The following is a 21,635-nucleotide window of genomic DNA, read 5'->3' on the forward strand; positions in this document are numbered from 1 at the left end:
ACTCCAAACCTTCTGCTTAGTTTATTGTTGTTCATAGTTTTAGGCAGGTACAAGTGACTGCTGGTAATAAATGCACTTAAGGTTATCCAAGAGATAAATTTGCCTAAAAAACAAAGAACAGAAGAAAGGAGGGCATGTGATGTAATGAGCACTGGGTATTATATAAGACTGGTGAATCACTGACCTCTCCCTTGAAACTAATAATACAGTATATGTCAACTAATTGAATTTAAATTTTAAAAAATGAGAAAAAAATTTTAAAATACTCAAAAAAAGAGAAAGTTACCTTAAGATTACATATTTATTAAGCAATTTCAAGAGGAATAAGAAAACTGCTACGTACCCTGATTTTTATCTTTAGTGAATGATCTATATTTAGTACTTCACTATCTCTCTGTTGTTGAAAATCTTCATCCTTTTGGGAAAATAACAAAAATGCTTGGATTTATTTATTTATTTATTTATTTATTTATTTATTTATTATAAAATTTCTCCTTCCGTCTTTCCCCCAAATTCAAAGTATCGCCATCATCTTTCTAACTTACCAAACTTAAATTATTTTTTATATGAGCAAATAGTAGTTTAGTTCTTATATTATTTGTTTCTGGGAGATTCCTCTTGAAAATCAGATTATCTATTTTTTTTTTCTTTTGGTGTTGAATAGTAATAAAGAAGCTGATTTCATGAACTAGGAACACTGTCTGTACCCTGCAGATGTTTTCCTCTCATTCCCAACTTAAACAGAGGCCAAAGTAAACAGAGGATGTTTGATTAGGATTAAGAGAATTTTTCTGGTCACTTCTAAAAAAAAAATCAGAAATGCTGATTGTGCATTTTGAAATCAAGCAAATTAAACGCCTTTCCAATTTCATACATAAATGCACCGTTAAACACTGGTAAAAGAATCTGTTGTCAGATTGTATAGGAATATTAACAGTAACTCTGCTTGTCCATTAAAATAAAATTATTATTTCTGAAATCAGAAAGTAAGAATACATTTGTTAAGCCTGACTCGTTGAAAAGGTAAACTCTACCTACTTTGAAAATAGGATGCCTTCTGTTGATGTGAATTGCCTTGATCCTTAGTGCCATTATTCTGGCTCATTATTTGCTTGGTCACTGTATATAATTCCCCAAGAGATTATAATAAAAATATGACTTAAAAAAACCAGAAAGGGTCTAAATGTAGACCTTGCCCTAAAGTATACCTGTGTTTTATTTTTAATCAAAGGACTTATTTGGGATGTCTTTCTTAAATAGATCTAAAGAGATCTCTTTTTCCATCATGTTGAGCTTCCTAACTGTACTTGATGCTTGAAAGAACTGGAAGTGATCATGGGAAGTCCTAAGAGGTGAATCCAGATTAATACACACAAACACACTGAACGTGCCTTTTCTAAGGAAAATATTATGTGACATAAGCTTGGAACATATGTAAAAGAAGCAATCTTTCTAAGTCTACAGAAAAAGGATAGATAGGCTAACTGTATATTTCACTTTAATTCTTGAGACAGACTTTGTAGATGAAGACAGGATAGGATAAAACATTGGTTTGAACTCAATAAATATGTTGTACTTTACTGAAATCCCCACTCAACTAAGTTTAAAAGCATAAGCAAACAGCAAATTTAACTAAATTCTTTGCTGAAGCCGATTGCTTCTGAACATCTATTGACAGTAACATGATGGAAACACTACCCAGGTGGTAACCTTGTGAACAAAAAATAGGATTGCATTTTTTTTTAATTGTCCTTTCTAGTTGTTTCTTTCTACAAAGAGACACTCAATAGCTCTAGTTGTTAAAGAGCATGGAATGTGGAACCAGTTCACCTGGGTTTCAGATCCTGGCTCTACCAGTTATAGCTGCGTGACCTTAGGGTCATGACCTAACCTTGTTTCCTTAACTCTGATTACATGAGAATGATAAAACTACCTACCTCATAGGGTTGTTGTGTAAAATAAATATATCGAAACAACTTAGAGCAGTACCTGGCACAGAGCAAGTGCTATGTAAGTGATTATTTTTATGAATATTGTCATCATCATCATTATGCTTTTTTTCACTTTTCCATTCTATCATGACAGGCTTTTCTATTGGTGGTATAAATGCAGCAATCATCCCATTTGGCTCTTTCTATAAATTATTAAAGTAGGTATCAATCATACAGATATCCAGGTTAGCAAAAGCAATTGAGGAATTACCTAAGAAGTCAAGGCTTGACTCTTAGGTAATTCTGACTAAGAAGAGTATTTCCTTTCATTGCTCAGAGACAGTGTAATATAGTAGATAGCACAGGCTTTGCAGTCAAGACAGATAAGGATTTAAGTCCTAGCTCCACCACACACTACCTGTGTGAACTGAGAAACTTTCAGGGGGGTGTTCCTACTGAGAGCTGTCTGTAGATAACATAGATGCAAGTTCACATCCCAGTTCTGGCGCATTAATTTCTGCTTTAGTGTTATGACGAGCACTAAAGATAACATGCATCATGCACCTGATACAAAATCCGGTACTGGGTACGCAATATCCATAACTATTCTTTCAAAGTATATGTAGCATTTAATATTTTAAAAACACTTAAAGAACATGTAACATTCAATCTCTATAAGTTCCCTCTCCTTTCTCCCTCTTTTCCATCACTTTATACTAACTCTTTAGTTCTTGAAGAGAGACCATAGCAGAAAGATATATTTTTGCCAAAAATTGTTCCCAAATCCTATTCCCTTGTAATAGATTATATAGTGGGATGTTACCTTCTGAGGAAGTACAAATGATGCTAGAAAATGTGGCTAAAATTCTTCACATGTGTTGATACATATGTCATTTTAGTACTAGGGGAGATAAATGTAAATCAGTCTACATGCCATTTCTTATACAATCTAAAAATAGTGGCAAGGTATTTTTAGAAGAAATACTGCGTTTTTCATAGTGGCATCCAATACTGATTATTAGCCACTTGGTGTTATGAATACAGTTTCCAAGGTTACTATCTTTTAAGCCCAATTACAGGATGTCTGTCAGACTTCTTTCTGTCCTGTCTGATATTGTTCTGCTATAGTGTCCATCTGAATTGAACTAAGAATGTGAAAGGAGCACAAAACAAATCCAAATCATCCAGAAATATTATATAGGTATATAATGATGTCAGTAAAGCTAAACCGCAGTAAATGTGGGCTTGTGAAAAATACCGTGTTTAGAACAAAAAGGAAAGGCAAGAGTAGACTTACTTTTAGAAACATTCAATGATATTGATCAATGAGACTTAGCAACTTTGCTTTAATGGTTTTGAGCTGTGTGAAGTACCTAAAGTGGATGAATTGGTTGTCAAGAAATTTTGACCACTTTCTGGGAGAACTTAGGATAAGTTAAGTCATTCATTCAATACTTGTCCTAATAAAAACAATTATATAACAGGGGCGCCTGGGTGGCACAGCGGTTAAGCGTCTGCCTTCGGCTCAGGGCATGATCCCGGTGTTATGGGATCGAGCCCCACATCAGGCTCTTCTGCTATGAGCCTGCTTCTTCCTCTCCCACTCCCTCTGCTTGTGTTCCCTCTCTCGCTGGCTGTCTCTATCTCTGTCAAATAAATAAATAAAATCTTTAAAAAAAAAAAAACAATTATATAACAGACACAGTTTTGTGCATTGAGGCCATAAACATAAGGATAAGACAGCCCCATAGGAGGATGAGGAAAAAGCACTGGAGGCTTAGAATGTAGCATAGGAGGTGTGCAACTGTGTGACCATCTAACTCTAAGTAGGATACTAATAGAGTGACCAGAGGGTAGGATGAGAGATAAAGACATTGGAGCGAATGGACTGGGGTAATAGCACTGATAATGGTGACAGAAATTGATGAAATAGAGTCCTGATTATGAGGACCTTATAATATGCTGAGGAATTTGGGGTTTATTCCATATTCAGTTGGAAAGTTTTAAACAGAAAAATGACATGATTAGATTTATATTTTAGAAAAATGATTCTGGGTGTAGCGTGCAGAATGGATTGGACACTTCTAAAATGCTATGATTCCAAAGAATGAAAAGAGAGCAACTGGCCAGTGATAAGTTCAAGAATCTGGTAAAAGAGTACTTGTTGCTCTTTATACCATGATAATTTACATGGCAAAGTCCCGAGAGAATTTTCAGATGCTATCTCTTTAGCACCTACAAAATCTTAGTAAATTGGTCTCTCACTGCATTTTCTTATGTTTTAGAATTCTCTTATCTAGTAATAACATTCTATCTGTGTGTTCTTTGGACTACAGATGATACTCATTACAATGTTAAAAGGTGAATCGGTGAGTTACTCAAGATTATTGGGTCTTGAATCTGTGTTTCTCTGCCCACTATAATATACTTCATCTCAGTATATTAAATGGTGATAGCAGTTCCGTCAGCCTGAGGATGTCAGGGAGTACTGTCCTTATGATTTATGTTGTAGAGAATGCTTCATAATAATCATATTTTATTCCATTCACCTTGTTTTCTGTTAGTAAGATAAGCAACTTTATAGTTGTTTGTTCAGCAGTGAGAGTTCTATTGTATTATTGTTGAGATGTTTTCATGTCTTAGAACATCAATACTTCTTCTCACCTTCTTACAAATAATTTGTGTCAAAAATATCTGTGGTTGAGATAGGTAGATTAATGGGTTGCAGATCACCCTTACGGTTTTGGATGTTAATAAAATTATTCAAATGTTCTAGAGTTTTTAATAGATAATAAATGATGCTATGTAATTGAACAAATGGAGTATAACTCCATACCTAGCCTCTCCATTCTAGTCCAACTGAAAATTTTACACAAAAAAACTTTATAGGAAAAGAAGATACAAAGACCTTGTGCTTTCTCTTGTCTGTTTCTCTCAATATTTAAACATATTTTTAATTGATATAAGATTTATAAACAGTGAAATATATAGGCCTCAATTGTACAATTCAATACATCTTGACAGTAATAAATATCTATGTAAATAACAAGTAACTACCCAGAATTTGCACAGACCCCACAAGTAAAGGGCTCAGTCCCACAAGACTGCCTCCGTTTCAGATGCCGGTCACAAGTCCCAACAATCAAGATATAGAATATTTGCATTACCCCAGAAAATTCCTTGATGTCACTCTCCTGTCAATCTCTACTCCCCCATTAACAACCACTGTTCCATTAATGTGTGTGAGTTTTATCTGTTCTTGGCATTTCTGTTTTCTCAACTGTCTTTTGTTAAGTTGATAATTTTGATTTTAATGAAGTTTATCAGTTTTTTCTTTTATGGTTATATTGTCAGGGGCTGAACTGAGCTCCAGCGGGCTGATAGCCAGCTGTTGTAATAGGCAATTAAGACAACAAACCAAAATTAAACTAACAGTCAAGTCTATAATTACTTAGTGCAATAGAATATGCAAGAGGCTAAACAGAAGAAAGCACCAACTCCTCCATGTGTTATTTTTATTTTTCCACATGGAATAGTGGAGGGTCAGGTGGATCAGCACAGATCTGAAGGTCTAACTAACAAGGAGCCTGGAGCAAAAGGTTCCTGCAATCTAATGGACCTGGAGGCCCGGGAAGGGTGGAGTAGAAACAAATTGGAATAGAGAAGTAGTTAGTACTCAGTTAGAGTGGAGGAAATATCTTCAAGTTCATCTTCCTCTGATAAAGAAGTCTTTGAAGGTCTCTGAAGAAGACCTCTGCCAAAAGCAGCTTATAAAAGACTTCTGTGTTGGGGCCTGGACTAGGAATGTAGATATGTTTAACGGCGTGGTCAGCCAAGGAGATCTGAGTCCTCGACAGCAACTGCCTTCAGAGACTACAGTGCATCGGCTATGTACGAAGTCTGGTGTGAGGAGGGCAGCCTTCTCTCATGAGGCCTCCAGGTAAAGCGTTTGTAATTGCCTATGGTTGAGCCTGAAAAATCATTTATGGATTTTTATCCAGGAGCCAGAATCCTCAGATAGTGTACCCTCCCTAAGAAATATTTGCCTACTTCAAAATCATTAAGATATTCTTCTAAGTTTTCTTCCAGAAGCTTATTTTAATTTTCATGTTTTGGTCTATTATCCAGATGAATTCATTGTGTGGTATGATTTTGATATGGAGGTTTATTTATTGTCCCATATATTTATTCAGTTATTTCAGTTCCTTTTGTTGAAAAGACTTTCCTTTCCCCATTAAATTGCCTGAGTTTTTGTCAAAAAAAATCTGCAACAAACCTGGTCATAGTTTGATTAGGATTGCTTTGAATCTATAGATCAGATTTAGGAGCAATTGCAGTTTTATCAATACTGAATCTTTCAATCCATGAACATGATGTATCTCCATTTATTTAGGTCTTCCTTAATGTCTCTCAACAATGCTTATAGTTTTCAGTGTGATATTTTGCTTATTTTTTATTAAATGTATTCCCAGATATTTTATGCTTTTCATTCTATTGGTCATCAAATTTTAAAATTTATTATCCAATTATGTGTCAATAATATATAGAAATGAACTGAGTTTTGAACCATGATAGCCTTCAAACTTGCTAAATTCATTTATTAGTTCTAATAGTTTTGTAGATTCCTTAGGGTTTTTTCCTAAATGTAAAAAAAAAACATATTGTCTGAGAAGAAAGACAGTTGCATTTCTTCCTTTCCCATTTTTATGCCTTTCTTTTATTTTTCTTGCTTCATTGCACTGACTAGGACCTTCATTCCATCAATTCATTGAATAGAATTGATGAAAGTACATCCCTGTCTTGGTTCACTATTAGGAGAGAAAAAAAAAAAGCATTTGATGTTTCACCATTAAGCTTTATGTTAGCTGTAGATTTTTTATAAATGCCCTTTATCAGTTTGAGGAAGTTCCCTTCTTTTCCTAGTTTGTTGAGAGTTTTTATGATTAATGAGCATTGAATTTTTGTCACATTTTTCTCAGCATCTATTATGCTAATCATATAGTATTCCTCCCTTAGCCTGTTTATCTGAAGAGTTACATTAATTAACAGTCCATTTTGTTAAGCCAACCTCAAATTCCCAGGAGTGACAGAATAAGAACTATATATTTGGTTTCTTCCCCCACTTCCTGACACAAGTTCCTAAAACATTTGTAATTGCCTGAATGGCAGGGATACTAAGGAGCATCTTTTATTCTAATATTTGGTTCTTGACTTTGGTTATGACTCAAAGGTCCTAAGTCCATTGGAATCTCTTAGGTGATAGGAGCAGTGTTTGTTTTTAATGAGATAAATCTTTGTGAGCTCCTAGAGAGCTTCAGGATAAGAGCTGTAATCAGAAAGACCAAGCCATGATCAGAAACTTGGAACTTTCAACCCTATCCCCTATCCTCCTAGGACAGGAGAGGAACTAGAAATTGAGTTAGTAATCACTCAGCCTATGTGATGAAGCCTTTATAAAAATACCTAAAGAGTTCAGAGAGATTCTTGGTTGGTGAACATGGCCACTTGCTGGGAGGTTCACCTCATCTTCACAGGGACAGAAGCTCCCACACTTGGGATCCTTTTGGACATTGCCCTATATAGCTCTTCATCTGGCTATTCATTTGTATCCTTTATAATAAACTGGTAAACTTAGGTAAAGTGTTTCCCTGAGTTCTGTGAACTGTTATAATAAATTAACCTGAGAAATGGATGGTGGGAACCACAATTTATAGCCAGTTGGTCAGAAGTATAGGTGACAACCTGGGACTTGTGACCAGCATCTGAAACGGAGGCAGTCTTGTGGGACTGAGCCCTTTACCTGTGGGGTCTGTGCAAATTCTGGGTAGTCACTGTTCAGAATTGAATTAAATTGTAGGACATCCAGCTGGTATCCAAAGAGTTGGAGAATTGGTTGTTGGTGTAAGAGAAAATCCCTCACGTTTGGTCTATCAGAAATATTGTGAATAGAGATAAATTTCTAAAAACTGAATCTTCCAAAACGGAATCAGGGAGAAATAGAAAATCTGAACAGACCAGTTACTAGTAACAAAATTGAATTATTAATCAAAAAACTACCAACAGAGACACCTGGGTGGCTCAATTGGTTAACTGTCTGAATCTTGATTTTGACTCAAGTCATGATCTCAGGGGCGTGAGGTTGAGCCCCACATCAGACTCTGCACAAAGTATAGAGCCTCCTTAAGATTCTGTCTCTCAAAACAAAAAAACAAAACAAAAAAACTACCAAGAACAAAAGTCCAGGACCAGGTGGATTCACAGGTGAATTCTACCAAACATTTAATGAAGAGTTAATACCTATTCTCCTCAAACTATCCAAAAAATTAGAAGAGGAAGGAGATCTTCCAAATACATTCTACAAGGCCAGCATTACCCTGATACTAAAAGTAGACGAAGATACCACACACAAAAAAAAAAAAGAAAGAAAGAAAAGAAAAAAGAAAACTACAGACTAATAGCCCTGATGAACATAGATGCAAAAATTCTCAACAAAATATTAACAAACCACATTCAACAATATACTAAAAGGATCATTCACCGTAATCAAGTGGGATTTATTTCAGGGATGCAAAGATGGTTTAGTTTTCACAAATCATTCAACATGATACATTAGCAAAATGAAGGATAAATACCATATGATCATCTCAACACATGCAGAAAAAGTATTTGATAAAATTCAACATCTATGCATGATAAAAACTTTCAATAAAGTACGTTGGAAGGGACCATATCTCAACATCATAAAGGTCATTTATGAAAAGCCTACAGCTAACATCATACTCACTGATGAAAAATAGAACTTTTCCTTTGACATCAGAAACAAGACAAGGATGTCCACTCTCAACACTTTTTTTCAGCATAGTATTGAAAGTCCTAGAAACAGTAATCAGACAAGAAAAACAAATATAAGAGACAGCTGTATTGGTAAGGAAGAAGTTAAACAGTCGCTATTTGCAGACAACATGATATTATACTCAGAAAACCCTAAAGACTCCACCAAAAAAAATACTAAAAGTAATAAACGAATTCAGTAAAGTTGCAGGACACAAAATTAATACACAGAAATCCATTGCATTTCTATACACAAATAAGGAAGTAGCAGAAAGATAAATTAAGAAAACAATCCCATTTACAATTGCACCAAAAAGAATAAAATACCTAGGAATAAATTTAACCAAAGAGGTGAAAGACCTGTACTCTGAAAATGATAAATATTAATTAAAGAAATTGAAGACGACACAACCAAATGGAAAGATAGTCCCTGCTCATGGATTGGAAGAATTAATATTGTTAAAATGTCCATACTACCCAAAGCAATCTACAGATTTAATGCAATCCCTATCAAAATACCAACAGCATTTTTCACAGAGCTAGGACAAATAATCCTAAAATTTGTGTGCAACCACAAAAGACTTCAAATAGCAAAAGCAATCTTGAGAAAAAAGAATAAAGCCAGAGGTATCACAATCCCAGATTTCAAGATATGCTACAAAGCTATAGCATGGTACTGGCACAGAAATACGCATATAAATCAATGTAACAGAACAGAGAGCCAAGAAATAAACCCATGCTTATATGGTACCAGTTAATCTACAACAAAGGCAAGCATATACAATGGGAAAAAGGCAGTCTTTTCAATAAATGGTGCTGGGAAAATGGACAGCTACATGCAAAAGAATAAAACTGGGCCACTTTGTTACATCATACACAAAAACAAACTCAAAATGGATTAAAGACCTAAATGTAAAACCTGAAACTGTAAAACGCCTAGAAGAAAACATAGGCAATAATTTCTTTGACATAGGCCATAGAAACATTTTTTTAGATTATGCTCATCAGGCAAGGGAAACAAAAGCAAAAAATAAACTATTGGGACTACACCAAAGTAAAAAGCTTTTGCGCAACAAAGGAAACCATTAACAAAACTGAAAGGCAACCTCCTGAATGGGAAAAGATATTTGCAAGTGATATATACAATAAGGGGTTGATATCCAAACTATATAAAGAATGTTTATACAAAACAACATCAAAAAACCCCAATCTGATTAACACATGTGCCAAGGACCTGAATTGACATTTCTCCAAAGAAGACATACAGATGGCAAATAAATGCATGAAAACATGCTCAACATCACTAATCATCAGGGAAATGCAAATCAAAACCACAATGAGATTATCACATTACACTGTCAGAATGGCTGCAATTAAAAAGATGGGAAATAATGAGTGTTGGCAAGGATATAGAGAAAAAGGACCCTAGTGCACTGCTGGTAGGAATGTAAATTAGTACAGCCAATGTGGAAAACAGTATGGAGGTTCCTCAAAAAATTAAAATAGAAATACCATATGATCAGTAATTCCACTACTGAGTATTACCCAAAGAAATTGAAGACATTAATTTGAAAAGCTATAGGGAGGGAGGGAGGGAGGGAGGGAAAGAAAAAGAAAATAAGAAAGAAATATTGTGAATGGAAAAATAGTTTACACCTAGGGTATACCCTTGTGTATTACTATCCTATTGCTCCTGTAAAAGACTACCACAAACAACACAGATTTATGATTTATACACTGGAGATCAGAAATTAAAAATCAATCTGACTGGACAAAAGTCAAGGTGTTGGGAGGGCTTGTTCCTTCTGGAGGCTCTGAAGGGAAAATCCATTTCCTTTTTGCCAACTTCTAGAGGCCACATGTATTCTTTTGTCTGTGGCCCCTTCCTTCATCTTTTTTTTTTTTTAAGATTTTATTTATTTATTTGACAGAGAGACAGCCAGAGAGAGAGGGAACACAAGCAGGGGGAGTAGGAGAGGAAGAAGCAGGCTCATAGCGGAGGAGCCTGATGCGGAACTCAATCCCATAACGCCGGGATCACGCCCTGAGCCAAAGGCAGATGCTTAACGACTGAGCCACCCAGGCGCCCCCCCCTTCCTTCATCTTTAACACCCACTGCATAATGTTGTCACATCTCTTTCTACTTCCTCTGAACTCATGCTCCTCTTGTAAGGTTACTTGTGATTACATTGGGTCCTCCTGGATAATTCATGATTATCTGCCCACCTCAATATCCTTAACTTAATCACATTTCAGGGTTCTTTTGCCACATAACGGAACGTATTCACAGGTTCTGAGGCTTAGGATGTATATATATTTGGGGGTCATTATTCTTCCTACCACACTCAAGTAATATTTTGTTAAGGACTTTATGTCTATGTTCATGAGAAATACTGGGTTTTAATTTTCATATATTTTTCTCAGATTTTTGTATCAGAGCTATACTGTTATATCAGGTTTATTTAAAGTTATAGTCTTAAAACAAGTGGGAGTATTCCCTTTTTCTGTCTTCAGAACGAATTTGTGCAAGATTGTTAGAAATTCTTTAAATATTTTATAAATTTCACCAATGAAGCCATCTCCACCTGTAGTTTTCTTTGTGGGAATTCTTTCATTAAGAATTAACTTCTTTAGGGGCACCTGGGTGGCACAGCGGTTAAGCATCTGCCTTCGGCTCAGGGCATGATCCCGGCGTAATGGGATCGAGCCCCACATCAGGCTCCTCCGCTATGAGCCTGCTTCTTCCTCTCCCACTCTCCCTGCTTGTTCCCTCTCTCGCTGGCTGTCTCTATCTCTGTCGAATAAATAAATTTTAAAAATCTTAAAAAAAAAAAAAAAGAATTCTTTAAAGATATGTAACTGCATAGTTGTCCTATTTCTTCTCGTGTCAAGTTATGTATGCGGTAAACTATGCTTTCCAAGGAATTTATCTATTTTATTTGCTTTCAAATTCACTGGTATTTAATTGTTCATAATATTGTATTGCTATGGTTTTGCTGCCTGATGTATCTGTAGTAATATCTATTTTCATTGTGTATACTGATAATTTGCTCTTTCTTATCCTGATCATTCTGCTAGGGTTTATCAATTTCACTAATATTTTCCTTGTTAACTTAACTTTTATTATTGTTTTATTGTTTTTCTATTTTCCTTTTTTTTTTTTGTCTTAACCCTTCTTTCATCTGTCTTCTTTGAATTTAATGTGCCCTCTCTTTCTTGCTTCTTGAAGATCAAACTTAGAGTACTGATTTTATAACTTTCATCTTTTCTAATTTAACTGCTCCTAAGTACTTTTGAGGAATACAATAAATTTTGTTATACTGTCTTTTCATTATTATTGCTGTAAGAATAGTTACTGATTTCCCTTGTAATTTTTTTGGTCAAAAATATTTTTTGGTCGAAATTTCAATTTTAAAAACTTGTTGAACCTTTATGTAACACCTATTACCTATCTTGTTAAATGTTTTATGTGCACATTAAGGTCATGTTTATTTAAATTTTTAAGCATAGTACTTTATAAATGTCAAATAAGTCAAAAATAATGTTTGGGTCTTCTTTACCCTAACTAGGCTCTTCCTCTCTTTGTTCTATAAATTACTGGAGGGAGGCATTAAACTCTCTATTATTACAGATTTATCTGTTACACCTTAATTCTATCAGTTTTTACTTTTATATTTTAAAGCTCTCTTATGAAATGCATATATGCTTAGGATTGTTATGTCATCATGATGGATGAACTTTTTATCATTATGAAATGTGCCTCTTTATCTCAGTAATACTTCTTAAGAGTCTGTTTTGTTTGATATTAATGTAATCACATGAACTTTCTCATGCTTGGTTCTTATATAGTATTTTTTCTGTGCTTTATTTTCAACCCATCCGTGACTTTAAGTATTTAAATTTAGAAATATTTAAAATATATTAATAATAATATAATAAATATTTAAAATATATTCTGTTACTTTAAATTTAAATATTTAAATATTCTATATTTAAAATATTTTAAATGTATTACTTTCGGACATATAGTTATCTAGACATATAATTGAGGCATATAATTATTATTTGCAGTGTTTATCCAGTCTGATATTTATTCCCTTTTAAATAGAGTGTTTAGTCCACTTGTCTTTAATATGGTTGGGCATATTTCTAGTTGTCCCATTTGCTTGTGTTTCTCCTCTTCCTTTTCTGACTTAATTAAATAATTTTGACATTTCATCTTAATACTTTTGTTGGCTTTTCATTTTGCATTTTAAATTGCTTTTGGTTATTGCTCTAGGGACTATGATCTGTGTCCTTAACCTACCATAGTTTACACAGAGTTAACATTCTACAGTTTTATAGAAAATGTAAAAACTTTGCAAAAGTGTGATTCCATTTACTTTCCATATTTTCTGGCATTGTTTTAATATATTTGACATTTACATTTGTAATAAACTTCACGATAAACTGTTATTATTCTGATTTTAAATAGCTAATTACTTTTTAACCATATTAAAAGAAGCTAAAAGATCATTTTTTTGTATCTTACCCACCATTTTTTTCCATTATCTGTGCTCTTCATTCCTTTTTGTAGATTTGTGTTTCCTCTTTATTTTTTGGTTTTTAGCAGATTTTGTTGTGCCCCAATATAGTTCTTTTTATTTTTATCTTGCTTTTAAGAACTTCCAGTAAATTTCCACTTCAAATAATGTATTTTTCTGTTCCTGTATTTCACTTTTCTTATTGTTTGCATTTCTCTGTCCATTCACTTTACAGTATTTCCCTTTTAAGTCATTGAACATAAATTTTATAGTAATTACTTTAAAGTCTCATCTAATAATTTCAATTCTAGCTCATCTTATAGGTCTATTTGTATGAACTTCTGTTTCTTTTGATATAGGTCACATTATTCTGCTTTGCATATGTAGTTATTGTTTATTATACAGTGGATATTGATAAAGATACATTGAAAGGAATCTGGACTTTCTTATCTTCCTTTAAGAGTGTTTTATTTTGCTAGACAGTTAAATAACTGCTGGGTCCTTAATTTTTTACTTAGCACAAGAATGTGACATGTCAAGGTCCTTAACTGAATGAATACCCAAGGTGTTCAGTGGGAACTCTCACCCTGCCTGGGCCACCACTCCAACACTCTCAGCAATTACTCATCTTTATGATGCCTCAGCACTTAATACAATACTTTGAACATAGTAAGAACTCACTTTTAGTTCTATTCAATTAAACAAACAGCAGGGTGGCCTTTATGGACACAGTGGCACAGAGGAACATTATTTAAACCAAAACGTAAGTTTGTACATTTTTAATTCTCCTATAGTAAGCTTCATTTCTAAAGCAAAATTGAAAATTTGGGCAATGTAAATAATCTGTATAATAACGTGAATCACTTAGGGTTTACAAAGCTTTTATAATTTTTTATCTTGTATAAATATCACTGCTATGTTAAGTAGATTTTCTTATTATCTCCATTTTGCTCTTGAAATGATTTTCTTATTAGCTCCATTTTGCTCACTGAGGCACGGTGATGTTATGGAATGCTCCTTATCGTATAAGTTAGTAACTAGCATTTGGAGTCCAAATCTAATTCTTTTTACTATTATAGGGGAATGTGTTGTTTACAAAGTAGGTTTCCATATCAGCAATTTCAAATGGTCCAATCTAGTATCTTCAGAAGTTTAGTTCTAACTTTCTAGGAAGCTCATTTTTAACAATAGTGATGACAATACCTGGTGTTAGATAAAAATCTGATCTTAGACAAACTACTGGCCATTCCTTTTTTTTCTACATGTTAGTCCTTTCTCAGTGAACAGCAAATAAAAACTCAACTTCATAAAATTTTAAACTCATTTTAAATATGAAATATTATTTCTACAATTCATCTGCTCTTATTTAAGCAAGCCATGTTTTACGGTAGTGGTTTGGATATATAAAATTATTTATTTCCTATCCTTAGCAGTTTTCCTGGCTACTTAATTTTCTAGCTGCCTCACAGAGACAATTTTGAGCATATTATCTCAAACACAGGTTGGGATGAAATAATAACCATACTGTTGTTAACTACAGATGAGAATTTCAGAGTGGGGAAGGAAATGGTTAAAATTGCCCAATATGTTAAATGTTCTGTGTAAATCAAGATATTCCAAAATAGCTTCAATGGCCCCTCTTGTCATCTGATTGCAGGATTAGGAAAAAATTATTAATATTTTAACTCTTGCAAATCGAATTTCTGTTTTACATCCAGTAATATGCAAAGGGATTTTTCTTAATGTTTTCTGGCAATGGAATTTGTTTTGAATGTGGTTGAAAAGTTATAATTTGTTACCCTAGTCAAGAAATAATATAATACAGGGATGACATGACTATACATTTTTAACTTCTTTCATTAGTTCTTAATTTTTTTAATTTTTTAAAAGATTTATTTATTTATTTGAGAGAGAGCATGTTGTGGGGGGTATGCAGGGGGAGGGGCAGAGGGAGAGAATCTTCAAGCAGAATCCCCACAAAGCAAGGAGACCCAGGGCTGGATCCCATGACCCATGAGATCATGACCTGAGCTAAAACCAAGAGTCAGAGGCCTAGGAGACTAAGCCACCCAGGCACCCTATATTCTTTAAAAACAAAACAAAACAAAAAAACTCCATGGAGAAGAAGTGCCCTTGGAGTTATATACTCTGCTATTTTTACTGGTATTACTTCTGTCGCTGCTCTTTGGTTTTTTAATTACAGACTTTACTTGAGAGGACCGTTTTAAGTTTACAGAAAAAATTGAACAGGTAATACAGCATTCCCATATTTCTCCATTCCTCTGCTCATAATTTACCCTGTTTTTGACATCTTGCCTGAATGTGTCATATTTGATACAATTGTTGAATCAGTATTGATACATTATTATTAACTAAGATCCATTAACTAAGTTTACATTAAGGTTCACTCTGTTTTTGAGCAGTTCTGTGGGTTTTGACAAGTGAGTAGCGTCATGTATTATAGTATTATACGGAACAGTTTCACTACCCTAAAAAATCTGTGCTACAACTATACAGTCCTTCTCCCCAGTCTCCCCACCCTACCAACCCCTGGCAATCAGTAAATTTTTTTACAGTCTTGATAGCTTTGCCTTTTCTAGAATGTCATATAGTTGGAATCATAAAGTATGTAGGCTTTGCAGACTTTTTCCTCCATGCCTGCTTATGACTTGATAGCCCATTACTTTTCATCACTAAATAACATTCCAAATTTTGGGATTTTGAAAGGTAGTAAAGAATATTTTTTAAAAGGCAAACTCTTTCTAAATGGAAATCTACCAAGTGCAAAATTAAAATGTAACCTGTATTTCAACTGGGTTTAAAGCAAGAAGGCAGACTAACTGGGATCTAAGGCTAATACTTTTTAAAATTTCAGGTGAAGTGCCAAAAGTTTTCATGCATTTTATATATCTGGAAGTTTGCAATATCGCTGAGTTCCTTCCATGTGCTGAAATAATATTATTTATACCTCATAATGCTCCCAGAAATTAGGTAACATTATCCCTATTTTATGATTGAGAAGAGAGGCAGAAAAATGAGTTTGGCCAGAGCTATACAACTTGTAAGTAACTGAATTGAAATTTAAGCCCAGATCATGCTGCCTCCCAGGTTAATGCTCTTTCCAGTATGCCATTATCATACCACTTTCTAAGTAAATACCTTAAATGCCACTAGACCAAGAGCTAGACCAAGGGAGCAAGGGTTCAAGCCCACCATGCTCATTTCCACCCCTGAATTCATTCCCACCCCTTTTAAACCAGAGCTTTAAAGTTTGAAACATTTCCAATTAAGAATGATAGATTGTACACATATGTCTATCCCTATTCCCTTCTGAAACATCATTAAAGAGAAACAGTAAGGTAATGAAAAAAGTATAATCCTAAGAACAAAGAGAATGTAAGAAGAGCACGAGTAGACAAGAAACAACAATAATTGAGAAGATAGAACACAATTACATCAATAGTAACTCACTCCATAAAAAGTAAAGACAATTGCAACCTTTCTGTAAAGGAGAATACTAGCAAGAAGCAAGCCAATTCTTGATGCAGAGCACCAGAAAGTCTCAGGCATTGAAAGTGAATGAAAATGAGGCAGAAAAAAACCAGAAGAATGAGTTCAGTGCATGCATAAGGAGTAGTTTCATTTCTCCCACCCCTGTAGATCTTTGCACCCACCTTGCTAGCCAAGTGTCTACTCCTCTGCCACCTAGCAGAAGACTGGAAGATAGGGGAAGATCCAGGTTGCGTGGGCCTAAACCCTAAAAATTGTGGAGAAGTGACCCTCTCTAAGAAGATTAAATTACATTACAAAATGAGACCATTAAAAGAATATTGATAATGAGAAAGGAGACCATAACAAATTTCAAAACAGAAAAATAACGTAATATTTTAATTATTAAGTGTCAGATACCTCTATATTTTTCCTTCTTTTTTGCTTCATACTCATTGATGATCTCTTCATATGACAATAATTGCACATATTTTCTATACAAAAAATAATCGGTTTTTCTATTGATAGTGTTAGTTGAAGTTTGTTTTTTATTAGTAGTAGTGGGAATGCATAACCCCTATGACTTAACACAGGTGGTGCTACAGATTTCTGTCATACAAACACAAAAGTGCTATTTTGTGAAATTCCTATCATAAGAGGAAAAAAAAGTTAATGATGCACTTATAACTGTATATGTAACATTATCAAGTATATTCCTAGAAGGAGAGTATTTCTCTTTTGATCAGGCATCAGTGAGAACCAGATTCTCTGCTTACCATTTTATGTGTTTAAAGTTTGGAAGAATTTTTGAGTCTGACTTTTGGCTGTGTATATTTCAACTGTTTCTCCTACCCATAAACTTCGGTGCTGGGATACATCGTGTTACATTACAACCTCTGCACTTGTATAGTGGGTGATGGGAGTATTTCAGGAAGTCATTTCTAGAGCAATAACTATACTGTACAGTCAAACATAAACAAAGCCAGATACTAGTTAAAGTGGTAACGACAGGTTTCAGTCAGTGATATACTGTTAAAATAGAAAAGAGTCCAGGAATGAACAATTCGTACAGGGGTAAGAGAGAATGGGGGAATAGGTGGGGACTGGGGGATGAGGAGGGGCCCAAAAGATTCAAGGAAATGAAAAATTATAAAAAGCGTGAAGGAAGGCATTTGTCCGTGTGAAACCTATCTAGGTTTGCTAACTGGCACTTACTGAAGTTAGGTTTCTACCTTCCCACAGAGGCTTGGAGACAGAGACCCTATCTTCAAATGTTGACTGGAACAAACAGTAAATTATTTTGGAAGTCTTGATTTTTCTCAAGCAGGTACTTTAAGGGGTGGGGGCTACAGTCATCCTATGGATGTGGCCTTGAACTGTTAAAGACTATCCTAGCATTTTATTCAAGTGTTTATAAGCCAAAGTTGAGGCATAGTCAAAAAAAAGCTTAAAGGAATCTGGCTAGAGATTTATCAAGGAGAAAATCTTTTATCAATACCCTGAAGTGACTTCAAATCACAAAAATATATCCCATTAAATCAAACTAATTATCTATTCCTAATTTAGTTTATTCTTAGTTACATCTCAGTATCCCCAGCCACTATGATGTTGCCTAGCACAAGATGAAATGTAATAGATGGAAAATTGGTATAAAGACAGAAGTCTTCACTGTTTGTGGCTCAAATATCCTTACTTTTGCAGATTTTACAAAAAAAAAAAAAAATGACCATGAGCACAATAAATTTGGAGGGATATTCTTTGGAGTAATAGAATCGAAGTATCTTGAAATTCAGAGTCAGCAGCATAGCAGAGAGCAGAAATGAGGGGATGTATGTAGTTAGAATCCCTGGAACTCTCCATGGGCAATGCTGGAAAAGATTAGTTTAGACAGATTAGAGAATTATTCTCTGGAGAGATAGAATGTCCCCAGGAGAAGAAATACCTTATTTAGGGGCCTTCTAACAAATGATCATGTCTCCAAGCTACCTAGTAGTAAATCTACCACTCAACAAGACCTGCTCACATATACAAAACTTCCAATCTGACTTTTAGTGCTGTTCTTTTAAATAGGTAGGCTCATAGATCACCAAACCTCTAAGGAAAATCTCCAACTAAAACACACAGACCAACACAAACTGAATAAAGGAATATCCTCAGAAAGATAATTATGAGAAGATATTACAACTGTGACTAATCAGACTTTTTTTAAGTAACAGAACAAAGAAGATTTACTGAAAATTAAAAATGTGGAAATGCAGTGAGCTTTCTAATAGAAGAGTTAGATGATAAAGTTTAAGAAAAGTCTGAGAATAAAACAAAAAAGACAGATGAAAAGTAAGAAGAAAAGGCAAAATTATTAGAAAACAAATGCAGTTGTCCACAATAGCCAAATCATGGAAGGAGCCGAGATGCCCTTCAACAGATGACTGGATTAAGAAGCTGTGGTCCATATATACAATGGAATATTACTCAGCTATCAGAAAGAACGAATTCTCAACATTTGCTGCAACAGGGACGGCACTGGAGGAGATAATGCTAAGTGAAATAAGTCAAGCAGAGAAAGACAATTATCATATGATTTCTCTCATCTATGGAACATAAGAACTAGGAGGATCGGTAGGGGAAGAAAGGGATAAAGAAAAGGGGGGTAATCAGAAGGGGGAATGAAACATGAGAGACTATGGACTATGAGAAACAAACTGAAGACTTCAGAGGGGAGGGGGTGGGGGAAGGGGATAGACTGGTGATGGGTAGTAAGGAGGGCACGTATTGCATGGTGCACTGGGTGTTACACGCAACTAATGAAGCATCAAACTTTACATCGGAATCTGGGGATGTACTGTATGGTGATTAACATAATATAATAAAATAAAATTAAAAAAAAAAAAGAAAACAAATGCAGGATTTTCAAGATATTTTTTAAAATAAGAGAGAAGAGGAAAAAAACATTACCTCATGCGTCAAACAAGAACTTTCTCTGTTAGGTGGAGAATTACAAAAGGACCACCAAATACCTAGCATAATGAAGTGACATATTTACATATATCATTATGAAATTTCAGAACACCAGGGATCCTAAAAGTTTACAGAAAATGGGAAATCACATACAAATGATTTCAATTCAGAATCATGTCAGACTTCTCAGAAGAAGACAGTGGAGCAGTATTTTGCATAACCCTGAAGGGAAAAAATTCAGCCCTAGAATGCTATGCCTACTGTAACTGTCAATCAAGGGCAGAATAAATATATTTTTTTTTTTTAAAGATTTTATTTATTTATTTGACAGAGACAGAGACAGCCAGCGAGAGAGGGAACACAAGCAGGGGGGAGTGGGAGAGGAAGAAGCAGGCTCATAGCAGAGGAGCCTGATGTGGGNTGTGGGGCTCGATCCCACAACGCCAGGATCACGCCCTGAGCCGAAGGCAGACGCTTAACCGCTGTGCCACCCAGGCGCCCCAAGGGCAGAATAAATATATTAAAAGACATGGAAGATTTCAAAATAATTTGCCTTCTGTGCACCCTTTCATAGAAGCTGCTGGAAAATGCGTTCCACCAAAATGATGGAGTAAATCAAGAAAGAGTAAATAATGTCTCTCAAAAGAGGGATCAAATATAGGGGGGAGATGAAGGGAATTAGATGATAGTAAAGAGAAGTGCCAGGACAACAGCTGTTCACTAGATCTTGGGAGCAGTTCATAGCCATTAGAGCAAAAGAACAGAAGTCTTCAGCAGAGAAGTATTTTTCACCTACTCTGGCCCAAATGAAGTATGAGATGTATTTTATTATTTTGGAAATAGTTCACTCTTTCTGAGAGATATGATAGTAATGGAAGAGGATAAAGAAATCAGGATTTAGGGGTGCCTGGGTGGCTCAGTCGTTAAGCATCTGCCTTCGGCTCAGGGTGTGATCCCAGGGTCCTGGGATCGAGCCCCACATCAGGCTCCATGCTCCGTGCTGGGAGCCTGCTTCTTCCTCTCCCACTCCCCCTGCTTGTGTTCCCTCTTTCGCTGGCTGGCTGTCTCTCTGTCAAATAAATAAATAAAATCTTTAAAAAAAAAAAAAAAGAAAGAAAGAAAACTCAGGATTTAGGGAAGTTATTTCTTTCAGTCACAAAGTCCTTCATGGAGCTTGGAATCAAACCTAAGAAACCATAATCCAGGGTACATGCTTTATTCACAATGCATTAATCAAAATTATAGTGGAAATTAAAAGAACAGTAGTGCCCTAGGATATGAGATTACTTTTTAAGAATAATTGCATATTTCAATGTACAATTTACAAAGTACTTTTTGCATAATATTTTGGTTATGATAAAGGACTTTGGAAGGATTTTGAGATGGAGAGGTGACATGGGTCAAGTGAATGGAGAATGGGATATCTGCCAGTACTAATAATCAGGGTGGAATTGGGGTGGATGCCAGTAAATTCTCAAGATTCACTGTAAACCTTTTATGGCATTGGTAGGTGTTTTGGAAGCAGATACAATGGACTTTTCCAATGCTAGTGATTTAATGACTGAACCACAACCTCTGATGTGGATCATTGACTTGACTCAAGCTTTTACTGGGTGACAGATGTGTCAGACTGATTTCAGCCCTGCAGATGCAAGATCTATGGTCTGAAATTCTTTCTTTGGAGATTAACAGTGTTAAATGGATCAACTTTGTTTTAAGTGACAGAGTTTTCTCTCTTTAGCATCAAATTTTTACCATAACCATATTAATTGGAACTTTTAAAAATGAATTGAACACATTTCTTCCTTCTTTAAGTGGAGTAGAAAACGCATCTTGAACTTTGATTTTTCTTCTAGTTGGTGTCTGGGTTCTTCTCTTTGTAGAGTATCAAGTTGATAATGTTATA

General features: G+C 34.9%; 1 protein-coding gene across 6 annotated transcripts in view; it reads left to right on the plus strand.

The window, feature by feature from the left end:
* The window catches only part of TBCK (TBC1 domain containing kinase), a 205,471-nt gene that overhangs the window by 113,386 nt on the left and 70,450 nt on the right, over positions 1-21,635 (plus strand). The window lies entirely within an intron of this gene.

This window comes from Ailuropoda melanoleuca, chromosome 11 (assembly GCF_002007445.2).
Source record: "Ailuropoda melanoleuca isolate Jingjing chromosome 11, ASM200744v2, whole genome shotgun sequence".
NCBI lineage: Eukaryota > Metazoa > Chordata > Mammalia > Carnivora > Ursidae > Ailuropoda > Ailuropoda melanoleuca.